A 25,744-nucleotide genomic window follows, 5' to 3' on the forward strand; every position below is an offset into this window, starting at 1 on the left:
CTGGTTCATAGGTTGGTGCTCAACCACTGAGCCATGCCAGCCAGGCCTGGCTAGAAATCTTAAGGCATTTTCCCTATCTCTAAACAATTAAAAATAAAATAAATCAGTAAAAGTAAAATTAAAAATAAGATTAAAGAACAACAAAAGTAGAAGAATCAGGCAAAGTCTAATGCTGAGAGTAGATTATGATAATAATCAACATTTAAAAAATATATAAATTATTAATATATTTTGCTAATTTTACCATCATTGGAATCTCCCAGAGACTGTCACTGGTATCCTGCCCCTTGGATTTTAGCCATGATTCCTAGAATTCTAGGGCACTTCAACTGGAAGTCTTCCTCTCCTTTTCAGAGAGAAAGGGAGAAGGAAAGAGAGATAGAAACATCAATGATAAGAGAGAATCACTGATTGGCTGCTTCCTGCATACCCCCTACTGAGGATCGAGTCCCAAACCCTGGCATATGCCCTGACAGAGAATAGAATCATGACCTCCTGGTTTATAGGTCTAAGCTCAACCACTGATCCACGCCAGTGGGCAATCAACATGCTTTATGTCAATTTTTTCACTCTAACATGAAAATACATGATATACTATTTACCATAGCACACAAATGTGATATACTTAATAATAAATTCAATAAATACATAAATATAAATTATGAATACATAAGAAATTAAAAAGAAAATAATGAATAGATGTACCATGTTCAAGACTGAGAGAATTATAGATACTAATTTCCACCAGAATGATGTCTGCATTTATTAATAAAATTCCGATCATTACTTCAGGTGATTTTGCAGATGGACATTGACAAGGAGATTCTAAAATTCTTCTTTAATAAAAATAAGATAAGAGTACTAATTCTAACATATTAAGACTTGTTATAAAACCTATTAATTAATACATAGTGGTAGTAAACCGAACATTAGGACAAAATAAAGAAACCCAAAGTAGACCAAGTTGATATAAAAATACTTATTTATACAGATCAATGGGTAAAGGATACATTTCTCAATGAATAGTGCTGAAACAACTAGACATCTGTAGAAAAAAAAAATAACCTACCTTATATAATATACAATTAATTCTAAACTAAATAAACATGTAATACCTAAAGAGAAACGTTTAGGGGATAATGGAAAATACGTTTATGCATTCAGGTTATAGTTGTATTTTAAAAGACACACATGCACTGATAATAAAAGAAAATTTTGATAATTTGACATTAAAAAAGTACTTATATTTATTAAATGAAACTAATAAAAACAAGTCACAAATTAGAAAAGATATTTGATTGAAAATGCTTAATAAATGACTAGTTTATATGCTATATAAGAACTCCTGCAATGCACAATAAAATATAAAAAATAAATTTATGTTTATTAAAAATAATACATAGCATTTTAAATAGATGAACTATAGCTGCATATGACAACATGGATGAATCTCAAACAAAATATTTAGTAAAAAGAGCAGGTCACAAAAGAATTCATAAAGTATATTTTTAATTGTCTAAAGTTTAAAAAAGTCATAATGAACTATATTGTTTAAAGTTGAATCTATGGGTTCTAAAACTCTAAAATGAAGCAATAGCATAATTACCACAAAAATGGGAATACTGACTAATGCAAAGACAGAAGAAAATACTGAGTTGGAGGTTGCAGGAAGGATTCTAGGATATTCTCAATACAGTTGAGATTTTCCTTTAATTGTTCCTTTCATATGTTTGAACTTAAAAATGTATTTTTAATGAGTTTATGAATATCATTACTTAAATAAAAATGAATTAAAATAATATTGATTTCTTTATTATTCTATCATTCTTCTATTTTAAATAAATACTTCACAATAGATTCCAGGAAGTTAGAATAAGTGAGTTTTTGCATGTTCTTGTTACAAGAAGGGCACATATTAACAATTACTTAAGATATATTTTAATATATTATAATGAATGTTAAACATATATATATTAAATGCTATGAAATGTTAGCTTGGGCTATTGTTTTATTCAACATCTTCTGCCTTATGATAGAGGATGTACAATATTTCCTTTCACTGTAATTGGTCTTGGCCATGGTTTGTTTTGGCCAAAGGACTATGGAAAGGAGTGACAGTATATTAGTTGAAGTCAAAGTCATTTGAAGTATTATGTCTTTTTTGAGCAACTGTTTTGTGGTACTGTGATCTGCCAAAGGAAAGTGTCTCAGGTTTCTGCTGATTCAAGGAGAATATGAGTGCTGAAGCAGAACTAAACCAGACCCACAGTCTGGACCCCAGGCAAGCCCAATAGATTCATGAATGAGAAATACCTATTGTTAGAAGTCAGTGTGGGGTGATTTGTTTCACAACATTATTGCAGAAATAGCTAAGACATAGTGGAAGAACATAATGGAAAAGATGAGTTCTGCCATTAGTGGAGAGTGTTAAGAAGATATGATAGAGAGGATGGCATTTCACCTGGACCTTGAAAGATGAGTTGACTGTGGACTGAACTGCCTAGCTCCTTATCTTTATCAATTCAATCAGTATAATGGAGTGTGAAAATTTATTGATTGGTATCTTAAATTACATTAATTAGTATCTTAAATTATATTGGTAGCAAGTATGGAAGAAGGCTTTGGGGAAAGCACTTCCAAAATAATTATCATTGCGATGGGTAATGCAATAAAGTTTATTGTGTGTTTTTTAAAAATAAAAATGTCATTTCATAAAACAGTCATTTCAAATAATGTAGTATTTCCCTAAATTAGTTTGCAATTTCTGTTGCTACTCTCTGGAACACTATGATCTTATTTATTTTTATGCCAGGTTTTCTGGATATTGGCCATCCATTAGACACTCCTTTCCCCAGGTTATATCCCTCTGTAATACATTCCCAAAGAGCTATTTACTTTTCCTTTATATCAGCAATAATAAATGTAATAACAAAATTATTTTTATAAATATTTGTTTAGTACTTTTCTCTCCTCTCTAATGGGTTATAAATGGGGATAGAGACTAAGTATTTTTGATTCCTATTATAGAATACATGGAACATAAATGGCATTCAATAAATACTTATTTAAGAACTAGAGGCCTAGTGCACAAAATTTGTGCACTTGGAGGGAGGGGTCTCTCAGCCCAGCCTGTGCCCTCTCACAGTCTGGGAGCCCTCGGGTGATGTCCAACTGACGGCTTAGGCCCACTCCCCATGGAAAGCGGCCTAAGCCATCGGTCAGACATCCTTAGCACTGCCACAGAGGCAGGAGAGGCTCCCGCCACTGCTGCTGTGCTCACCAGCCATGAGCCTGGATTCTGGCTGAGCAGCACTTCCCCTATGAGAGCACACTGACCACCAAGGGACAGCTCCTGTGTTGAGTATCTGCCCCCTGGTGATCAGTGCGTGTCATAGAGAATGGTTGTTCTGCCGTTCAGTTGATTTACATATTCACCTTTTATTATATAGTATTTTATTAATAAATGAAAAAACACAGGCTTTGATGTCACAGGAATCTGGGTTTAAAACTTTTATTTTTTTAATTAAATTTGGTTCTTAAATAACTTATCCATATTTCAATATTCTCAATTTGTCATATGCAAATTGGATGTATAATGAGAACTGAAAAAATAGAGGTAAACATGTCACATAAATGGTAGTTCTCATTATTATTTAAATGCTTTATAGTAGATGTTGAAATTTAGGAAAGGAGAGAGGTGCATATACAGTTTTTCACAAACTCAATGTACTATAAAAGCTCACAGGAAATAAAGCTCGTCTCCTGCAGAAATAAGGACATTTTAGTGAGCAATATATCTTTCCTGGGTCTTCTGCTGCATAAGTAATTGGTTTCCGAATGATGATAGCAAGTGCAGATCCAACAGCAGATTTCTGTAATTGGCCTATGTGTTGTCTGTATTACCTAAACATCACTTTTCTGTAGTTAATTATTTTGCTTAGTTGAAGTAGTAGTAAAGAACATGGAATGTAAATAAAACAATTTTTAACAAACCTTTTTCTTCAAATAATTAAATGTACCTTAAGAAATGTATTTTGCATTTTATTCTACACTTACAGCAATTTAAGTTTATCCTGAGAATTAGACATTTGGCTGCATCTGCCCATTTATTTTCTGTAAAGTGAGTTTTCCTAGATTTTCACCTCTGCCCTCTTATAATCGCCCTTCATTATAAAATGGTTTTCTTATTGTCTTCAAGCTACCGGCAATTTAGGAAGCAGTAAAAAGAAGGATGGCATTTATTTGTTAAATTGTTTGCTTGAATTATGTAGCAGTGCCTTGCTGTGCTTTAATTTAAACTAATAGCATTTCTTCTAATGCTATTACACAAATAAAACACTAATATTTTAGCCTTTATCTGCCCCCCACATGTTTTCTAAATATGAGATTATATATTTAAAGTGAAAGAGACAGAATTTTACATGTTTCCTCTATCTAAATAATATTACACATATTGTAAATAATAACTATTCTTCCCCAATAGTTTAGGCTACTTTATATGAAAGAAATTTCTAAATTATAACACTGTTTTTCTTGTTCATGGAGAATACAGCTATTGGTTTTGTTTCTCTGGGGAACATCGACTAATACAATCCAGAATATATAAAAAGTTAACACAACTAAAAAATGAACAAACGTTAAAATCCAATAGAAAAATAAACAATCACTTTACAAAAGAAGAAATATGAGTAGCCAGTAAGTACAAGAAACAATCCTCAACATCATTTGCCAGGAGGGAAAATGCACCTTAAAACTATAATGAAGCACCAATAAATACTCTCAAAAAGTCTACGATTAAAAATCTTGAAAATGCTAAGTATGTGAGAGGATTTGGATAACTAAAGCTCTCACACTTTGCTTGTGGGAATGTAAAACAGTACATTCACTTTAAAAATAATTTAACAGTTTTCATAAGGTTCAACATAAATTCACTGTAAGACCCTAAGAAATTCTACTTCTAGATGTTTAGCTCATAAAAATAAAAACACATGTCTGTACAAAGTATTATATGTGAACGCTCAAAACAGCTTTATAAAAGAGCTCAAAACTGGAAGCTTCCCAAAATGCCTGCCAAATTCTGAAAGAAAGAATTAAAGAAAAATTTGGTAAATACATCAATGTAAAAATTCTCAGCCTTATTATAGACTATGGATACAAAAAACATTATAATGAATCTCTAAATGACAGGTGAAGTGAAATAAGTCAGACTCACTCATATTACCTATAGTATGATGTAATTTATGTGAAATTCAAAAAATAAAAAACAAAACTATTAAGCCAGAAAAGTAGATTGGTGATTTCCAGGATCCAGAACTAGGGGCTGAGGACTGAATGCAAAGCAGGGAACTCTTTGTTGTAATGGAAATATTATATATTGTAACTGTGCCGTGGTTACATGGCTATATCTTATCTAATAAAGAGAGAATATGCTAATTGACCCTCATGCCATTGCAAAGATGGCGGTGCCCACAGCCAATAAGGAGGGAATATGCTAATTGACTGCCCTGCCCTCAAAGATGATGGCAGCCACAGCCACAAGATGATGGCTCCCAGTCCCCTCAGCCCCACCGGGGTGGCGGGTGCGTGGAAAGGCTGGGCCTGCCCCCAGGTGGGCCCGGCCTTGCTGTGCACCTGTCTCCAGAGTTCCCTAGTCCCCTCAGCCCCCCAGCCACCCAAAGCCGGCCCGAGGCACAGGCAAGCCTCGGATGGCGGCTGCCCAGCCGCCCAGGGCCGCCCGAGGCTCAGGTAACCAGGGCCGGCCGAGGCTTGTGCTGCCAGCAGTGGCAGCAGCAGAGGTGTGATGGAGGCGTCACCTTCCCCTGATCACCGGGTCACCTCCCGCCCCTGAGGGCTGCCGGACTGTGAGAGGGGGCAGGCTGGGCTGAGGGAACCCCCCTTCAGTGCATGAATTTTCATGCACCGGGCCTCTAGTAGATTTATAAAAGCTATTAAACTATAGACTTAAAATGGGTAATTTTTAAGACTACTTTTAGAATAATTTTGAGTTCACAGAAAAATTGAGAGGAAGATACAAGGATTCTTCATATATTCCCTGCTCTAATGCATACTTCGTCTTCCCAGGTATCAAATTACCCATGAGAGTGGGACATTTGTTACAATTGCTGACCCTACATTGACACATCAAATCACCCAAAGTCCACAATTTCCATTATTGTTTTTCTTGGTGTTATACATTCTATGGATTTGTACAAATATACATGTCTATCATTATGGAATCATAAAAAGTAGTTTCACTGCCCTAAAAACCCTCTGTGCACTGCCTATTCATTCCTCCCACCAAGTCTGACCCCTGGAAACCATTGACCTGTTTACTGTCTCCATAGTTTTGCCTTATCCAGAATGTCATAGAGTGGAAGCATATATAGTACTACATAGCCTTTCAGATTGCCTTCTCTTTGGTACTTCCTTATAGCAGCTTAAGTTCATTAGGACAAAATATCATGGGTGACGTAATATTTTCTGTCTATAGATTCATACAAACTTTCTCCTCAGTTTTATTAGATTATCTTCCTCAATTTTATTAACATTAGGCCAGACACTTATAATTGATCCTGTCTTATGAACAAGAAAATATAGTATATATATATATATATAGAGAGAGAGAGAGAGAGAGAGAGAGAGAGAAGATTATTTATATTCTTATTTTTTAATCTGCTTGAAAGAAATGTAAATCTTAACATAGTTTACATCAACTTATCTTAATTTTAAATGTTTGCCTTATATATTTCACTGAAGATGTTTTTAGGTATGTAAGTTTATAACTGTTCTAACTTATAAATAAAATATGCTTTCATCATTAAAATTATTCCTCTTTGCCTTGAAAAAAAGACAAGCTATATGAATTGGTAGAAAAATATATAAAGAACTCTTACAACTCAAAAATAAGGTAAAAATTTTTAAAATGAACAAAATAAATAAACATTCAAACAGAGAAGGTATATGAACAGGTAAAAGCACAAAAACAGTTCAACATCATTAATTATTAAGGAACTGAAAATGCATATAAAAATCACAATCTTTACACAATACACACACTAGACTGGCTGTAATTTTTTTAACATATTTTGATCACAGTGTGACATATTTTGCTTACATACTTCTAGACCTATTATAATTAAGCTTTTATTACAAGCCTGATTGTTACCTTTGCCATATAAAAACATGATTTTTTCTCCAGATCCATAGGGGCTAATACCTCTGAAACATAGCATATTCCTTAAGCAGGGATTTTTTTTTCTTTCCCATGCTACATACAAATCTTATACATAAGGTCAACATTTTTATATAGCAAAAGGAACATATTCTATGTATATTACTACTTTGTAATAATGTATGCTTTTGAGGACATTAAAAATATGTTCTATACATACTAGCTTTGATAAAAAAGACCAAAGAAGTACAAAAATCTATTCATACTCTGGACATTTAAAATGCTGAATTTAAGGCTTCATGTTTGAAAGAATAGAAAAAGCAAGATTGACTCATCCCCCAACAGGGGAAGATTTTACATAACTAGCGGGGGGAGTTGGAATATGGAAATGAAGCAAGAGACTATATCCCTGAGAAAATGTCACCCTATTGCCAGCCATCCTATGATGATTATGCTAACTTGCAGAAGAATGAATGAAACTCCTGAATAGTTTGGTGTGGTAGGCTGATTAATGTCCTCCCCAAATATGTCCCTACTAGAGGCCCAGTGCACAAAATTTGTGCACCAGTGGGGTCCCTTGACCTGGCCTGCGGGATCAGGCCAAAACCGGCTTCTGACATCCCCTGGGGGGTCCCGGATTGTGAGAGGGTGTAGGCCATACCAAGGGACCCCACCAGTGCAGGATCAGGGCCAGGGAGGGATGCAGGAGGTTGGCCAGCCAGGGAGGGACTGCAGGAAGGCTCCAGGGCATGTCCGGCCCGTCTCACTCAGTCCGGATTGGCTGGACCCCAGCAGCAAGCTAACCTACTGGTCAGAGTGTCTGCCCTGTGGTGGTCAGTGCATGTCATAGAGACTGGTCAACCGGTGGACTGTCTGTCCCTGGTGGTCGGTGCATGTCATAGCAAGTGGTTGAGCAGCCTTAGCATATCATTAGCATATTACGCTTTGATTGGTTGGACAGCCAACCAGCCAGCCAGCCACTTAGTATATTAGATTTTTATTATATAGGATATTAATCCCTGGAGCCTGTACGTGTTATCTTTCATTGTATAAAGGACTTGGCAGTTGTGATTAAGGACCTTTAGATGGGGGTATTATCCTGGATTATCTGAAAAAGCCAAATGTAACCATAAGAATCCTCATAAGGTTAGGGAGGGGGAGCATGAGGATCCATCAGTGAAAGTTGTGACAATGGAAATAAGAGGTTGGAGTGATTTGAGGAATGGCCATGAGCTAAGGAATGAAAATGATCTATAGAAACTGAGAAAGGGAATACAATGGATTCTCCTATGAGCATCCAGAAAGAACGTGGTGCTCTTAACATCTTGGTTTTATATTTCTGACTTCCAGAACTGTAAGAAAATAAATATGTGTTGCTTTAAGCCACTAAATGTGTCATAATTTCTTACATTAGTATTAGGAGCTGATTCATTTGGCTGTACCAATTCTAAGTAGAACCTGTTGAGGCAACAGTATCTTGGAAATTTCACATGAACTGACTTGGGATGGGAAAAGTACAGTAGAAAATTGCTATTACAGAAAAACAGTGTTCTGAGTTTTTTTTATGTTTTTTTTTTTTTTTTTTTTTTTTTTTTTTTGCTACCTGGCTGTGTGGATGCTAATAATAGAAATGAATGTTAATTATAGACAAGGACATTGCCTTTCTTAGCAGTTTCATTCCTATTGGTCTGATTAATACATTTTTGGATTGTTAATTTAAGTTTAAATTTAGAGAAAACAGGTCATTAGTTCTGTCTTAAAAATCAGTTTTCTCTCAAACATAAAAAAAAAGAATATGTTGAAATATTTAAAACAAAATAAGCTTTCCTAACAGTGAAAATTTCATCTCTCTCTCATCAGTAGACCAGTGTAACCTAGTGCATTTTGGTAAATAAGACACTTAGAATTTAATTTCCAATTAAAAGGAGAATCCCCATGAGTTCCCTGAATGTCTTGCTAAGATTAAAATCTTCAATGACTCTTTGTATTTACTCCTTACTGTGTTATGGAATGCATAAGATTGTTTGCTACAGTAAAGTGGCAATTTCTAGACCAACACAAACAAAAAAGCTATCAGTAACAAATAATCCTGCTTGATTTAAACCCAGAAGGCAATCAATATGCATTAATTACTACTAAGTAATTAATAACTGTCTTTAATTTATTTTAGCTTTTATAAAGTCTATATAAGAAAGTATATGAAATATTCATTCATTTGCGAATATTCCAATACTTTTTTAAAACCCCTGTCAGTAAAAAAAAATATGATATCCAATCATCAGAAACTTAGATTATCAGCATTATGTATAATTTAAGCTTTAATTTGCACTTCTTAAACAATAATGCTCTATTTGTATTGATGAAATTATTGATTTATGCCCCCATGCAAACCAAGTCTATTTAAAAAAAAAGACAGGCATATTTTAAAAATAAAATAGTAAGTCCTACAATGGTTTTCCAGTTAATAAGATTCTAGATTACCTGCTCCCTGCCTGAAAACTACTTCATCTTGTAGAACTTAATTTTTTTAAACTGTACCCACACCGACCCTCTATCTGCTCATTTTGAACTGGTGGTTATATCTGTCCACTTTTCTGTGATGAGATTATTAAACTTTTTGGGGATACACAAACCTTTTAAATATTCTTTAAAATATTAATTAATTTTTGGTGAACACTGTATAACAATTTTTTCTATATTGGGAGATGAGTGTCAGAGTATTTCAAATATGCACTTGCAACTACTGATTTATTTGGCTTAAAAAATTGTAAAATAACATTATGTCTATATCTTAGAGTTTGGTAATGTGCTTTTACTAAAGGTGGCATTATCTAAATAACATAATCATATTATCTACAGCAGGGAATGATAATTAAATATCAAGAGTTTGTCTTTATGTAAGAACACATACATACTTGCTTTAATAATACAGACTGTTAATTGACAGAGGTATCAGCTATTCTTATGGAATCAAAACTTTTTTGTTGTTGTTGTTAATCTTCACCTGAGGATTTTTTTTCCCATTGATTTTTAGACAGAGTGGAAGGGAGGGGCAGAGACAGAGAGAGACACATAGCATTGGTTGCCTTCCACATGTGACCTTTCAGTCTTTTTGAATAAATTAAATGTTTGTGGGATTCTAAATAATTTGCTTCAGTCTTTCACTTGAAACTTTCTAAAACTTCATGGTCAGTAACCAGATATTTTTAGACTGTATGAGAAGTTATAATGTTGAAGACCATTATAAGACGTGCCAATAAAAATAAAAAGAACAATCCTTTAAAAATATGAATTGTAATAAAATTTGTATTTAAGTACGACATCCATATCAAGTTTACAATTAACAGTCAAACTTGTTTCATTGTCCATTCAAAATAAATTTGCATGATCAGCATGACTGATATTTAGTTATCTTTTAGACCACTCTAAATATTACCCACCCATTATCTCTTTTTTGAAAGTATTGGTGTTCATTTCAAACATGTACTACATGAAACAAAAGAAACTGTAAATGGTGGACCCAATTTTAGAAATAGGGGAGGACAAGAGTAGGTTTACACTGTCACACAAATAAATACTATAATCAGAAATAATACAAGAATAAACTGTGTTTCACATAGCTACAACTGTAGACATACTTTTGCTCACCTCTGTAACCTTCCCTGGTAATTCTTAGTTTTTCTTTTTTGGTGCTCATGAAAATTATAACATTATTTCTCAAGGGATTTTATTTGCACACAATACTTTTTGAATACAATAAGCAATAATAAAGACAAGAACATTTTGCATTTGAGTGAATTGCATTTGTTCTTTGCTGTATATTCAAAATAATAACAGACACCTCTTATCATGGAATATATGATGTTATAAATAAAGGAGAGATAAAACAAAATAAAGAAAACTATGTAAACTAGTTAAAATATATGAAAATACCTGGAAGTAATCACATATCATTTTTAAATGCAAGAATCAGTACTTTTTAAGATATATGATAAAGTATTCATCAGATATCTCCTCATAAGTCAAAAGTAAAAATAACCACAATCTGTATGCTATTATACTCATTGTTAAATCATATATAAAGTTTAGTAAGAGTAATTTAAAACCATATAATTTTATTATAAAGCATACCTGGATACAAATGAGGACAAGCAAAACCTATATTTGAGGTCACTTTAGATTCCAGATGTTCTTTTTAAGTGACAAACACATTAACTGAATGAAGGATAATCCTATATAATAAAAGCCTAATATGCTAAGTGTCCGACCATTTGTTGGGCTGGTCGACCAGTCACTATGATGCGCACTGACCATCAGGGGGCAGACTCTCCGACCGGTAGAGGTCCAGCTGATCAGAGTTGGGGCAAGATGGGCCGGACATACACTGGAGCCCTCCACAGTCCCTCCCCAGCCCCAGTGATGCACCAGTGGGGTCCCTCAGCCTGGCCTGTGCCCTCTCACAATCTGGGACCCTTTGGGGGATGTTGGAGAGATGGTTTTGGCTTGATCCCTGCAGGCCAGGTCGAGGGACCCCACGGGTGCACAAATCCGTGCACCGGGCCTCTAGTACTGTAATAAAAAACTAGATTCTAACTTCAGATGTAAATTTCTCTTATATGTGTTATCTTCCCTGTGGCTTTCTACTTGGAAGCCACAATTACTTTATTATTGCTTAACAGCAGGAAGCCTTATAAAGTTCAATTTTGTGAGAGTGGGAAACTCTCTTTGATTATCCTCCAGGATCCTAGGACTCTTTCATAAAACTTTGTTTTACTATTTTTATCTTGACTCAATTTTACACATTAAACTACATATTAAATACACTACCAAAGCTATTTAAGCAACTCTTGATAGGATCTTTTAGGAAGATACATATTTTTCATAGCAATGTACATGGTTCCATGGCAAATTGCAGGTGATGAATATATAATTGTTGTGCTTGCATTTTTCAATCTATACATCTGACAGTCTCTAAAATGGCCCACAATTTGTATTCAGAGATTGAATTATAAATACTAATGGTGCTTGTTGCTACTACCCTTAACATAAAATGTAAATAATCAGTTTTAACATAAGTCGAAATATTGCATATGAATAGTAGATAGTTTTTTCTTTGAGCTCATGCATTATCTCCCTGTGTGATAGTATTGTGTGAAAACTTCGGTAGTCAACAGTACTGTTATTTAAGGTATTTTGTAAATGTGGTTAATATCCACAGTGACTAAGTAAAGATTATCCTCAATAATTTGAGTGGGCCTCATTCAATCAGTTGAAACCCTGAGGAGCAAAACCTGAGGTATCTCAGAGAAGAAATCCTGCCTGAGCTTTCAGATTATAGGCTTACCCTATAATTTTAAAGTTAAGACTGCAACATCAACCCTCTCTGGGTTTTAAGTTTGCCAATCTTACAATTGCATGATTTTGGACTTTCCATAGCATGAGCCATTTCCTTAAAAAAAAATCTTTCTTCTAATTTTCTCACCCATCTTCTCTCTCAAGGCCCTGGGGGGTGGGTGGGTGAGAGGGGTTGTCCCTCAGCCTGGCCTGCACTCTTTACCCGGGAGCCCATGGGGAGCAGGCCTAAGCTGGCAGTTGGACATCCTTAGCGCTGCGTGGAGGCAGGAAAGGCTCCCGACACCGCCGCTGTGCTCGCCAGCCATCAGCCTGGCTTGTGGTTGAGTGGCACTCCCCCGTGGGAGTGCACTGACCACCAGGGGGCAGCTCCTGAATTGAGTGTCTGTCCCCTGGTGGTCAGTGCGTGTCATAGCAACTGGTTGTTTCACTGTTCAGTCGATTTGCATATTACCCTTTATTATATAGGATAATGTGTGTGTGTATATATACATACATATATATATATAATCTTTTATGTGAATTGTATTTATAATGTAAACTACAGTATACCAATATTAGACATATACTAGAGGCCCGATGCATGAAAATTCATGCAAGAGTAGGCCTTCCTTACCCCGGCTGCTAGCATTGGCTTCCATCTAGCATCCAGGACCTGGGCTTCCCTCCTCCGGCTGCCCACAGGCACCTGATACCTGGGCTGGCTTCCCTCCTCAGGCTGGCTGCCCTCCTCTGTCTACCCACAGGCACCCGGGACCCCCTCCTCGGGCTGCCCGCAGGCACCCGGGACCCGGGCTGGCTTCCATCCTTGGGCCACCCACAGGCACCCAGGACTCAGCCTGGCTTCCTTTCCAGCTCCGGCTTCATCAGGAAGGATGTCCAGAATGACATCCAGAAGGACGTCTGGTCTAATTAGCATATTACCCTTTTATTATCTTGGGTGCTATAGATACATTTTATATGTATTTCTTTGGAGAATGGAACCTACTCTGGCAGCCACTAATCTGTTATTCACTTCTATAGTTTCATAATTTTATCATTTCAAGACTGTCATATGAATAGAATCACACAGTATGCAACCTTTGCAGATTTTGGGCTTTTTTTTACTCAGCATAATTCTCTGGAGACTCATCCAGTTTCTTGTGTCTATCAAAACTTTGTTGTTTTTTTATTGCTGAGTAGTATTCCATGGTATAAACATACCACAATTGATTAATTTACCATTTTAAGGACTTCATTCTCTATGCTTCAGCCTAGGCCTGATTTATATTTTTCTTTCTTTTTTTTCTATCTCAAGGCCTTTGTACATTTTGACCACTATTAATTTCTCTAGGAATATGGGGCTAATTTCTTCTCACCTTCAAATCTCAATTCAGTTATTATCTATTCAGTAGGGTTTTTCCTGACTATCCTATGTAAAGGAATTTTTATTCCTCCCTCTTACTTTGTTTTAATGTTTACTTTTAGAACCCTTGCCCCTATGTTACATTAACTTATCCATAGGTTTATGGTCTCTCCTCACCTGTGAAATGTGAATATAAGAGGAAGGCCCTTCTCTACTTAAGTTCCACATATCTATTCACCTAAAGTTATTCCAGCATAGTATATTCTGTGAAAAAATGAATATATAAAATTAATGTGATATAAATAAATGGATAAAATGAATGTATTATAAATAAACTAGAGGCCTGGTCCACAAAATTCATGCCCTGGGAGTGTGTGTCCCTCAACCCGGCCTACGCCCTCTCGCAATCTGGGATCCCCGAGGGATGTAGCAGTGAGCCAACCAGCAGGCAGCCAGGGAAGAGCCAGAACTGGGGCCAGGCACTGTGTAGCTCATGCTCATCCCGGTCCTCTGTGCCTGCTACCATGACTCAGTAGTGCTGCCACCAAGTTGGGAGAGGCTCCCACCATCGCAGCTGTGTTCACCAGCCATGAGCCCAGCTTCTGGCTGAGCAGCGCTCCCCCTGTGGGAGTGCACTGACCACCAGGGGGCAGCTCCTGTGTTGAGCGTCTGCCCCCTGGTGGTCAGTGCACATCATAGTGACTGGTCGACCAGTTGTTCCACTGTAATGGTTGTTTAGACTTTTATATATATATAGATAGGAAATTATGAGGTGCCTTGTATATCCTATTAAGGAGTCTATGTGATCCAATGGCAAGTGATAAAAATAAATAATGTTAAAATATCAAATTATTTTGTAGGTGATTATTTTAGCAGTGTGGAACATTCAATAGAAAGAGAGAGTAAAAGCTCAGGGAAATATAAGAGATGTTGTTAAGACATATTTTACACAGTATGTGATACATGGTTAGTTTTCTATAAATATTAGTTATTTTTATTAATATTTTCAGGCAGCATAGTAGAGTTTTCTCTGGAGAAGTAGTAACATTTGTAATAGCTAATTATCTGTCTTTAATTAAATTGCCTTTAAGGGCATTTTCCAAATTGATGTGTCTTGGGACACTGAAGCTTTGGGACAATAATTGAGTTTAAATTAATTTTTTAAAAACCCCTATGGTTAAATAAATTTCTAAAATGTTTTGAACAAAGATAAGCTGATTTCTTAAAACTGGACCACTATGTGTACTTTATATGCTAATGTTTAATATAAATTTTCATAAAGTGGTATTTTATAGTGAGTTCTTAAATTCATGTGGCCATTAACTCTTCCTCTACCCCTGACTAGTTACAAGGTTACCATTTTGAGGGATACCAGAAGCTTTGGAAATACTGCTTCAGAATTGTGTTTGCATTCAGCCAACACCATAAATCTTGGTTTCATCTTTCAACTGAACAGAGACAACATATATTTTATGAGTTTTGTGCTGGTACATATGGTTTGAACATTTTAAAAAGTGGGTATGCACAGTTAATCCAGAGAATAGCAATATGACCAGGTTGCTCTTGGAATAAATGAAAATTATTGCACCTCACTAAACCCCAAATATTACTCTATTCAAACTTAAGCTCATTATCTTTTTCTAAATAATTCTGCTATTGTATTCTCAGGTTCAGTTCCTGGCATCATCCAGAAATTTCAAAGCAGAAACTCAGCATTATTTTCCATTTATACTTTTATCTGATTTCTACATTTACAAAGCCTTATCAAAGTGCTCTGGGTTCAGAGTTAACATCTGAAGATCTAAGAGGTGCACGAACCTTTCATTACATAAAGAGACATTTTTGTTATGGAATATTTTCTTATATCCAATTAATACCATAGTTTACTTGTTTCTCAATGATCCTGCCCCATAAATATATAAATTTCAGATTTATTTAATAACTAGAGGCCTGATGCATGAATGTGTGCATAGGTAGGGTACTTAAACCTGGCTGGCGATCAGGGCCAATTGGTGGGGTGACTCGTGGGGCAATCGGAGGGCTCCCACTGGCACCCACCTAGGCCGGCCTGGCACTGCCCACTCACTGGCCCCATTTGCCAGCTGGCCGTGCCCCCCGATTGCCCCCCCACCACCTCCAGTCATCTCCCTCTGCAGGGCAACTGGCAGGGCGATCGGGTGCCCCAGCTGGCATCTGCCTTGGCTGGCCTGGGACCTGAAGGCTGCAGGCAGCTCCTGCATTGAGCATCTGCCCCCTGGTGGTCAGTGTGTGTCATAGGGACTGGTTGTTTCACCAGTCGTTCCACCAGTCATTGTGCTGTTCAATCAATTTGCATATTAGGCTTTTATTATATAGGATGTCCCTACTCAGACTATGTGCACCCTTGTAAAAGCATTCTGTACACAGGGTTCTCCTAATAAATACCATTAGTGTTTTTGCCTGAAGGTCTGTTAAATCACCATGTTTACAAGGATATTTAGCCTGATAATATTCTTCTATTTTTAGTTGTCCCAGGTGACAGAAGAAAATAGATCACAGGCATACTTTTAAACAAATCCTTCCCAAAGACACCACCACCATAGTGCCCCTAGGATCCCCCAGGTGAACACAGAAAGTTCGGGGACAGGTCTCAGGCTCTTAGAAATCACCAGCAGCACCCTGCCCAGGTGCTCCAGGAGCTGCTGGAAGGTGGATGTGGTGGCAGGCAGCAGGCCCTCCATGGCAGGTCAGATCACAGCTTTGCCACTGACTGCCAGTTTCCAGTGGGCACAAATAACCACTCAGATCCCTATGGAGAGCTCTGTCACTAAGGTAACCTGGTACCTAGCAACCAGCTTGTCAGTTGGGCTGGGGGAGTGGAAGACAGTAGGCCTAGAAAACAGCGCTTAACTTGGCTCTAAAATAGGACATGATCGCATTTCTACAGGCCCTGGGGCAGGAGAAGAGTGCTGATCACAGCCTGGAGATCAATCGCTGGCCCACCTAGCTCCACAGCAGACCCAGGGGGTCAAAGCAGGGCCAGGCCACGTCCCTTTCTGTGCACAAGAGCCAGTTAGAAGTGCGCTGGTCCCTGAGTGAGGCCCATTCTCGCATAACATTTCCTTCTGCTGCAGGGATGCCCCCTGCCGTCTACAAAGGTCCCAGGACTGTCTCTCCTCTGAGGCTCCCTTTCTCCTTGTGTGTGGTCTCTGTGGACAGGCAGGGGCCCAGGACTCAAGGGAGTATAAACTAAGGGACCTGGATTCCAGCCCTAACATCTCAGAAGAAACCATTTAGAACTGGGAGTGTCTTACAATCATGGAGTCTGTGGAGCCAGCATGTCCTGTTCACGTTTTCTTGAAGGGGGTGACTCTGCTCCTGGGTGACCCTGTGACCTGGGCTCCTTCCCTAGTGTTCCCCTGCTGTCATCAGCCCACACCTCCTAGGTGGCCCCGGGAAGCTTCTCCAGTCCACAGAATCATCTCCACAAGTGGCCTCTGAGAAGGGCGTGTCCTTCCTGTGACTCAATTTGCCACCTTTTACATCATGAAATAACATCTCATTTTCCTAGCATCTCTGTGGCAGACCCAGGTCCAGACTTTTAGTCTACCCTGGGGACTCTGCCATTTTAACTCTTAATCACTTATGTAATTCATTTTGCTGGTATCCAGTATGTGTTAAAAAGAGACACCACATTACTTATGTATACACCCCCCCGCCCACACACACACACACACACACACACACACATACTAAAAGAATGATAAGAAATGCAACCTTCCAAATTATTCACTGCCTTTTAAAATAACTCCAGTATGAGGACTGTAACCAATATCTTGGGAGGAAAAAGCCTAAATAATAAATACAGTTGTAACACAAAATAGGTAATACTTTCTCTCTGATTCTGACTGATAACATCAACTTAAAATACAATTATCTGCTTTGATCTGAAGCTGGTTTACGTATTTTCAGCATCAATATCCTTCAGGCCTGGTGCTCCCAGTCATGGTTTTCATTAGAATAACACAGTAAAAGTTGGGCAGAAAATTAAGCAGCCATTCAATGTAATATATACCTTAAAAGCTGCTTCCATAGTTGTTACACGTTACATGAGAGGAGATGAAGATTCATTAAATGATTGCAAAAATGAGATAAAGAGAACATTAAAGAATATATCTGGTAAATATATTATTTCTTGGTTTTATTGCTTACTCTCCTTGAAAACACAATGTAGAACATTTTGTTACCTTACACAAGCAGTTGTAAGAATTAAAAGAGAAAATTAACTGCTGGAGATTCTTTATGGAGCTGATAAATTCTTAATCAACAAATAAAATTATAAAGGGATATGAGAATGTTTGTCAGATGTTATGCTTTTTATTATTAATTTATGATTTCCCATATATACTGAGATAGAAAACAGTGGTATTTACTCAAAATTAAAATAATATATGCCTGGCATTTTTACAGTACTTTCATCACTATTACTCAAAAATTCCTTTTATAAACATGATATATATATATATATATATATATAGAGAGAGAGAGAGAGAGAGAGAGAGAGAGAATATATAGATGAGTCATTTTTAAATGGTTATAATTTAAAAAGCTGAGAAAAAAGCAATGGTGAAAGTCCTCCATTCTGACAGGATCAGAAGTTCTGACAACTAAAATATATATTAAATTCACTAAGAAGCATCTATCTTCATCCATATTATTATTATTATTATTATTATTGATTATTTTATTAGAAACCAACCAACCATTTTGGACTTTTCTACTGAAAAGAAAAATTAGTTCATATAAATATTTCTCAAACAACTTCAATAATTAAACTTTCTAATTCTTCAATACATAATACATTCTGCAGTTGGTATTAGTATGGGCCCATTTTAACATTTCTTAGTGATAGTTTTTGTTGTATATCAGTGCATATAAACCAACCCTTAAACTTTGTGGGTTCTGTGGGGTAACTGGGTTCAGCTATGTGGTTGGTTCTTGCTTGGGTTTTTTCATTAATTTGCAATTTGATGCCAAGTAGAGAAACACTCATCTGAGATTATATAGGTCTAGATGTTCAAGATGCTAAACCCATATGGTGATGTTAGCTGAGGGCTCTGAGCTCAGCTGTCAGTGTTGACCAGATTACACCCCCATTTGAGCTTCTTATAGCATGATAAATGGATTCCAATAGAAATGTCTTGAGAGGGAATTGTCTAAGAGTGAGTATATCTATAATAATAAAAGCATAATATGCTAATTAGACCGGACATCCTTCCAGACGACCTTCTGGATTAAGCTGGGGCTGCGAAGGCCGAACCCTTTGCACGAATTTGGTGTATCAGGCCTCTAGTGTGTATTGAAAAGCCAAGAAAGCCTAAATTGAAGTTCTGATGAATATCGCTACTTTAAAATGGGCACACACAAAAATGAATCTGAAAAAGGGAAGTTAACCAGTATAGGAAGAAATCAAGAATGTTATTTTGCCATGGGAGAACTTTGACATTGCTATTGAAAAGTCAAGTGAAACAAGCCTTACATTCTGTGCTTAGCAACAGGTAGATTATTGCAGATTTGTGAAACCAGTTATATCATATGGAGTAAATGATAAAGTGTAGAAAACTGTAGATGACTTTCAAATAAGGAGAGGGTTAAGTTTGCAGCAAGAGAGGGAGTATGCTAAAGAATTTCATCAATGTTTTATTTGGCTTTATTTGTTTTATTTTGTTTGCAGATTTTGTTTTGTTTGTTTCAAGAAAGAAGTGGCATGCTTGTAATACTGATAAGGGGAAACCAATGAACAGAAATGTCAACATGAGAGGAAAAATAAAATCTATGACTAAGTATCTAAAAATCTTCATAAATTTGCACATTATGCTGTGGAAACATTGTTATGATAGTAACTTGCAAAGATGTTTTGTTCAGAAATCACCCACTGTGGTTGAATTCTATAATCTTATAGGTTACAAGTGAAAATTTATATCTTTACTTTTTCTTTTAGGATCAAATATAATTGTCCTTATTTTCATTTAGAGATTATTTCCTGGTGTTTATTATCCCTAGTTGAAATGTATATACATGTTCTCAGATTTTCTTTTTTCTGAAAGACTTTCTTGTAAATATAGGGAACATTTGGTATAAAAGCAGAAACCTTATAGTATTATACAAACTAGAGGCCTGGTGCACAAAAATTTGTGCACTCGGGGGGGGGGGGGGGTCCCTCAGCCCAGCCTATGTACTCTTACAGTCTGGGACCCCTCAGAGGATGTCCACCTGCTGGCTTAGGCCCGCTCCCTGGGGTATCAGGCCCAAGCTGGCAGTCAGACATCCCTCTGGGAGCCCAGCAGCCCTCGGGGGATGTCCACTTGCCAGCGGGGAGCAGGCCTAAGCTGCAGTCAGACATCCTTAGCGCTGCTGAGGAGGCGGGAGAGGCTCCCACCACCACCGCTGTACTGGCAGCCATCAGCCTGGCTGTGGCTGAGCAGAGCTCCCTCTGTGGGAGTGCACTGACCACCAGGGGGCAGCTCCTGCATTGAGCATCTGCCCCCTGGTGGTCAGTGTGTGTCATAGTGACCAGTCATTCCCAGTCTTTCAGCTGTTAGGGTCAGTTTGCATATTACCCTTTTATTATATAGGATAGAGGCCTGGTGCGCGGGTGGGTGCTGGCTGGTTTGCCCTGAATGGTGTCCTGGATCAGGGTGGGGGTCCCGTTTGAGTGCCTGGCCAGCCAGGGTGAGGGGCTGATGGCTGTTTGCAGGCTGGTCACACCCCCTTCAGGGTGGGGGTCCCTACTGTGGTGCCTGGCCAGCCTTGGCGAGGAGCTGATGGCTGTTTGCAGGGTGGTCACAACCCTTTCAGGGTGGGGGTCCCCACTGGGGTGCCTGGCCAGCCTGGGTGAGGAGCTGATGGCTGTTTGCAGGCTGGTCAAGCCCCCCCTCCCCCAGTGGGGACCCTCACCCCATGGAGGTTTGGCCAGCCTGGGTGAGGGGCTGATGGCTGTTTTCAGACTGACCAAGCCCCCTGGCGACTGAAGATCCCAGCCTTTCCTTTTTTTTTTTTTTTTTTTTTTTATTCGCTCCAGCTCCGTGGCCATGGCAACTGAAAGCAGGTATCTGGGGTTTATTTACTTTCTATAATTGAAACAATGTTGCCTTGAGAGGAGGCAGCAGCCACCGGGAAGCTTGGCTTTTTCCATCGCAGGGGCAAGCAAGCCTCCTGCTCGCTCCAGCTCTGTGGCCATGGCCTGCTGAAAGCAAATATCTGGGGTTTATTTACCTTCTATAATTGAAACTTTGTTGCTTTTGAGTGGAGCTCAGAGCTGGCAGGATGGCTTCCTCCATCACCGGAGCAAGCAAGCCTCCTGCTCGCTCCAGCTCCATGGCTGCCGGCTGCCATCTTGGTTGGGTTAATTTGCATATAGTCGCTCTGATTGGCTGATGGGCGTGGCTTAAGGTGTAGCGAAAGCATGGTCAATTTGCATGTTTGTCTATTATTAGGTAAGACTAGAGGCCCAGTGTGTGAAATCGTCATGCACAGTAGCCCACCGCTGCTTGCAGCCCCGCCCACCCTCCTGCTGCCATGCTGTGCTCGCAGCACCGCCCACCTACCTGCCACTGCTCACTGTGCTTGCTGCCTCACCCACCTGTCACCTGCCTTGCTGTGACTGGAGCCTGTGACCGTGGGGGAGGGACTGAGAGGTGCTCAATGCACCTCATGGTGACTGGTCATTTGGTCGTCCTGGTGGTCATGGACACTGGCTTTTTATATATATAGATTACATCAAAACAATAAACACAATTGAATTTACTGAAAGTTACAGATATTGAATGTAATGAAATACCATTTAGTTTCATAAAATAAACATAATGAATAGTAGTAAGATGTATTCCATGTCAAAGATATAAATTATAAATACTTTATAATTACTTATATGACTTCTCATTTTAAGAACACATATGAACATTAATCAAAGTGACATTTTGCTTATACTGTTGTGATAGATGATGATATTGGTCTATTGCCATTGATTAGTATATATATATATGTATATATAATTATTAATATTTATACAAAATTTCACTGACTTTTTTTTTTTTATTAAATTTTTATTTTCAGATTACATTTGTTCCTCTTCCCCCCCCATAACTCCCCTCCTTCCAGTTCCCGCCCCACCCTCTGCCCTCACTCCCCACCCACTGTCCTCATCCATAGGTGCACGATTTTTGTCCAGTCTCTTCCCGAATCTCCCATTCCCCTTACCCCCCCAAGAATAGTCAGTCCATTCCCTTTCTATGTCCCTGATTCATTATAATCACCAGTTCATTCTTACATCAGATTATTTATTCACTTGATTCTTAGATTCACTTGTTGATAGATGCATGTTTGTTGTTCACAATTTGTATCTTTACCTTTTTCTTCTTCCTCTTCTTAAAGGATACCTTTCAGTATTTCGTATAATACTGGTTTAGTGGTGATGAACTCCTTTAGCTTTTCCTTGTCTGTGAAGCTCTTTATCTGACCTTCAGTTCTGAATGATAGCTTTGCTGGATAAAGTAATCTTGGTTGTAGGTTCTTGGTATTCATCACTTTGAATATTTCTTGCCATTCCCTTCTGGCCTGCAAAGTTTCTGTTGAGAAATCAGCTGACAGTCGTATGGGTATTCCCTTGTAGGTAATTGAGTCTCTTTCTCTTGCTGCTTTTAAGATTCTCTCTTTGTCTTTTGCTCTTGGCATTTTAATTATGATGTGTCTTGGTGTGGTCCTCTTTGGATTCCTTTTGTTTGGGGTTCTCTGCGCTTCTTGGACCTGTAAGTCCATTTCTTTCACCAGGTGGGGGAAGTTTTCTGCCATTATTTCTTGAAATAGGTTTTCAATATCTTGCTGTCTTTCATCTTCTGGCACCCCTATTATTCTGATGTTGGTACGCTTGAAACTGTCCCAGAGGCTCCTTACACTATCTTCACACTTTCGGATTCTTTTTTCATTTTGCTTTTCCAGTTGGGTGTTTTTTGTCAAATCTTTGGTTTGATTCTTGTGCTCCTCTGGTCTGCTATTGGATATAATATTCTTTATTTCAGTCCGTGTATGCTTACTTTCTAATTTCTTTATCGTAGCATCGAGGGTCTCATTAGTTTTCGTGAGGCTCTGCACAAGTTTATAGCAAGCCCTCAAAATTGCGATTCTTAGCTCCATATCCTCCATTTCTGTCATGTTTTTTTGTCTCCGCATCTTTTATGCTTTCTTGGTGCACCCCCTTGTGGTCTTTGTGCGCAGTCTTGTTCTAGCCAAGCCTTAATTGTTGTAGTTAACACTAGAGGGATTTGACCACCAGGCCGACTGGCTGTTGGAATCAGCTGTGTGGAAAACTTCAGTCCTCTGGGGAGGCGCTAGTCCAGCCTTTGCCTGAGGCGATCGGCAAATGGCTCTGCGCAGGGCCTGGGCGGGGCGGGCTCAACAGGGCGGGGGGAGGGAGCAGCTATGGCTGCTCTCAGTTTGTCTCCAGGGGCTCTGCCTCTCTGTCCCCACAACCGCTGCAAACCTCGGAGGGACCGTAGCCAGACAGTCCCGCTTCTCCCGTTTGAGTCTGGGTCCCTAGAGACTCGCCCGGATCTGTATCCCAGAGTCTGAGACTCACTCCTGATTGAAAACAACAACCGCGCCCTCAGCCACCAGCCCGCTTTGCGCGTGCACCGCCGCACCACCGTACCTTTAAATTTTCCACACTGTGCCTCCTCTGGGCCTCGTAATGCTGTTGTTTTTCCTTCTAGTTGAAGAGTCTCTCCTCAGCCAGCCTTCCTGTGGTTCTGGGTGATGTCCGTTCCGTCTTTTAGTTGTATTTTTAAAGTGGTTGTTCGAGGCAGCAAACTTCGGTGTTTACCTATGCCGCCATCTTGGTTTCTCCCAAAATTTCACTGACTCTTATTATAGTCAGGCAATAGGCATATTTTCATTAAACAAACTATCTTAAATTACTTGTGAATTGGGATACACACCACAGAATGAGGATATCAGAGTCAATGAAATTTTAGGTGAACTTTTTACATTACCCCTTAACTTCTAAAGCCATTGTCAGTAGATTACAAATACTTTGCCTATATTATTTGCCTGGTTGAAAGACTGTGATCTCAATGACTTTCCTCTAAGAATGTCAACAAGAATGACTTAGAAATCTGTCATACAGAGCTATGAAGCTTTTGTTAAATGAATTTATTATTATGAATAATTTATTACTATAAACATTTCACACAAAAGCAAAGAGTTCACATTTTCTCATTTTAATACTTTGCCATAAAATAAATTGAGATCGGAGACATGTGAATTAGTATACCCTATGATACAGCCACAGATAATTCAGATCTACCCAGAAAATCAACCAGGGAATCCATGAACAAGCAGATAGAGATTTTAGTCAAGAAGTTTCAGAGTGGCTTGTTGAGAAGCAAATGCTAGCTGCTACTTTGGACAGCGATACACTGGACAAAACATATGCACACATAATAGCTTTAATTTGAATTATCTAAAAGTTTAATTTCAATGGATGTTTATTTTATGCTAATTTTTATCGATTTATTTCATTTTATATTGTTATATTTGTTTTCACTGCAGCTTGGGGGAGAGTCCAGATGTCATTGTTGAAAGTTTAGTTGACCTAATATGTTAATAAATAACATTTCCAGTTTTTCCTTTAAAAGTATATTCACAGTTTTCTCTCCCTTTGTGTTAGTCACTAACCAAGTAAAAATAAAAGTCTAACACTAAGAAAAACCAAAAAATAGTTTTATTCAAAGCTCTGATAGTCATTGTCTAGAGTTAAGCAAAGTAGTTTCATGTAATTAAAGCACTGGTTTAATGAGAAGGAGAAATACAGAGGAAAACATTAATACAGTAATATATAGAGAAATATATAACAACATGGGTAGACTAATTAAACATTAAAAGAGCTCTTTCTTTCTCAGTGAAATACATATTTTAACTGCACTATCTACTGTAAATCTTCTAAAATAACTGATGCCTAGAGAAGATGGAGTGCACCTTATTTGAATGGCTTGTTATGATATATTCAACATGTTCAATGTCATTTTCTTCAAAGTGATGAATTATAGAAGTAAACCCTTGCATAAAACTATAGCAACTAATACTATATATAAGAATAACATTGAAATAAATTAGTAAAGGGAAAGCTTTGTAAGTTTCATGGCATAAAAAGGAAAAGTAGGTATGAATCAATAATGTATGTTCAGATATTAATTTTATTAAAATGTAAAATATGAGGCATAAAAATATTACTTCTTAGATAATATATAAAATAGTATTAGATTCATGCCTTTGATGTAGAAAACTATACCAGAAGAATGACATGAATGAAAATAGCCTTTTTGTTGTACATATTTGCTGGAAAATATAAGAATGTAATAATAGAATTCTAGTAGAAATCATTGGGTATGGAAAAAGTAAGAAAGTAACAAAATCTATACTATCCAAGAGGTTTGCTAGGTAAATTTGGTTATCTAATTGCAATGTTGATTGAGGAATTATAATATTTAATGTATTTTTGATGTGTCATCCTATATAATAAAAACCCTAATATGCAAATTGACTGAACAGTGGAACAACCGGTCGCTATGATGCACACTGACCACCAGGGGGCTGACGCTCATAGCAGAAGCTGCCCCCTGGTGGTCAGTGTGCTCCCACAGGGGGAGCTCTGCTCAGCCAGAAGCCAGGTTCATGGCTGGCGAGCGCAGCATCCGTGGTGGGAGCCTCTCCTGCCTCTGCTGCAGGCAGGTGGTAAGGAGAGAGGGGTCCCAGACTGTGAGAGCCCTGGACTGTGAAAGGGATGTCTGACTGCCGGCTTAGACCTGATCCCCGACAGGCAGACGTCCCCCAAAGGGTCCCAG

The sequence above is a fragment of the Myotis yumanensis genome, unplaced genomic scaffold (assembly GCF_028538775.1).
Source record: "Myotis yumanensis isolate MYYU_CA2020_CCGP unplaced genomic scaffold, mMyoYum1.0.hap1 SCAF_15, whole genome shotgun sequence".
NCBI lineage: Eukaryota > Metazoa > Chordata > Mammalia > Chiroptera > Vespertilionidae > Myotis > Myotis yumanensis.